Here is a 2,139-nt window from a genome sequence, read left to right as displayed (position 1 = left end):
GATCGGTACCCGGCAATTAGTTGGGTACCTATTTTAATGGTCCGTGTTCCGTATTGTTTTATCTGGATACCCGTATATTGGGTACCCGGATAAATCGGGTTGAGACATCGGGTAACAGGTTTTATTTGTGGTATTTTCTAGAATAATTTGTGAAATCGATACAACATTCTTTTGACAATAATTTTGCAATTTATTTTCAAATGGCATTTGGTACAATATTTATTGAAATTTTATTTTCAAATGGTACAAAATTTGTAGAATTGGTACAAAATTAATTAGCAATTTATTTTTAAATGAAGAACAGAGGAAGCAGTAATGAAAATTCAAAATGGAAGGAGACTAAAAAGTGAGACATAAAGGTTGACAATATTTACTTTGTATTTGCCAATAGAATTATACATAATCAGTAACACAATTTACAATACAATGTATATGTGAACTATTAAAAAAAAAAAGAAAAATTCCTCTTAATGGGTCAACGGTACCCGTTGTAAATTAGTTTGGGCGCATGACCTAACCCGGCTAAGCCGGGGTACTTATAAATTTATTTAAAAAAAAGATCCGCCATTTAAGATGCGGGTCAGCAAGTTGACAGGTCAGGTCAAGTAGGTCGAGTATTTTTGAACAGGCCTAAATAATATGACTTTTAATTTGGGAAAATAAAGTAGATGTTTTTTATCTCTTAAATCATCCCTCCGTCCCTTGGTTCTTAAAATGAATGTTCACATAATTAAGAAAAATAAAATTTTATATAGATGATATATTATTTTATTGAGAGTCTATTCCCAGATTATGGCTAAAAAAAAGAATAATTCCCACTTTGCATTTTTTGGGAAAGTACTTCCCACAATACCGTCCACGTGGAAAATTAATTTTTTTTTTATTTTTTCAGACAAAACCGCCACTTGAGATGGCGGTTTGCCTTAAGCACAAAAACGCCACATGAAGTGGCGGTTTGGTCAAGGCAAACCGCCATCTCAAGTGGCGATTTGGTCCAGGTAAACCGCCACTTCATGTGGCGGTTTGCTTGTGGCCTGATTTTTTTTTTTTTCTTTCATTTTAAAATAGTGAACGCAACATGCATTAAAGTAGTTCAATACCATCTATTTCATAATAATCAATTACGAACCGGCTTGTTTTGAAAAAAATAATTATGAAAATAATACAAAGATATATTACAATTATGGAAACTCATACAAGAAGTTGAGTGTTGCTACCTTACTGCCAAAGGATCCATCCCGCGCCGATGCTGTGACCCTAATATCGGTTCAAAATCATCCGCGTCATCTTCCTGATCATGTTGCCCATCCAGTCGAACCGTCCGAATAATGGGCCTCCCTATATGATGCGTGTTTAAGGGCGGAAAATGTTCCTTGCAATGTAAGGATTAAAATGGCTTCACTAATTCAGTCATCCAAACATTCAAACTATCAAACATTCATCAGACAACACTTACACTCACACAAACAGAACAAGAAAGTCTTTCTTGGTTTTCTGATGTGGGTGAACGGGGTACTTTGATTGCAATTCCTGAGTACTCGAATGATAAGTACAATACAAGGACTTCCAGCCCTTGATTGCAGGGTGCCCTTGAGATTCTAAACCACTCCGTAGTTTATCTTCCCGCCGGCCAAAGGTTGCTCCACAACCCTTGATGAAGCTTGCAAGCAAACTTCAGAAAAATCAGAAAATCCTTTTCTGAACAATACCTCTGTATTATTGATGATTAAAACCAAAATTCAAGCGTGTTTATTACAATAAGGGCCTACGTATTTATAGAGTTTTACAACTAAAAATAGCCGTTACAAAGAGCCTTGCTAATACACGTGGATATTAACTAACAAAACAGAAATAAAACAGAAGGCAAATCCTGATCTGGAGAATCTGTCAGACAGCCCTCCTTTCACTCGCCCTCTAGGATGCCACGTGGTCTATCAGTGAGATCCTGAGCCCTTGATGGTTTGACCCATGTGCAAAGATGACATCCCAACCTTGATCAGGGTCTATGTAATCCGGTTCTGCACTCAGGAGACTCAGCAAGTTCTGCTGGTCGTCAGGAAATGCTCTGGCCTGGGATCTGCTGTCTGTTCCCCTTTTTAAAGACTTGGTGTTGTTTACTGGTGCTGCCTTGGTTTCCTT

Source organism: Amaranthus tricolor, chromosome 9 (genome assembly GCF_026212465.1).
Source record: "Amaranthus tricolor cultivar Red isolate AtriRed21 chromosome 9, ASM2621246v1, whole genome shotgun sequence".
In the NCBI taxonomy this organism is placed as follows: Eukaryota; Viridiplantae; Streptophyta; class Magnoliopsida; order Caryophyllales; family Amaranthaceae; genus Amaranthus; species Amaranthus tricolor.
Note: the sequence above shows the minus strand (reverse complement) of the source record.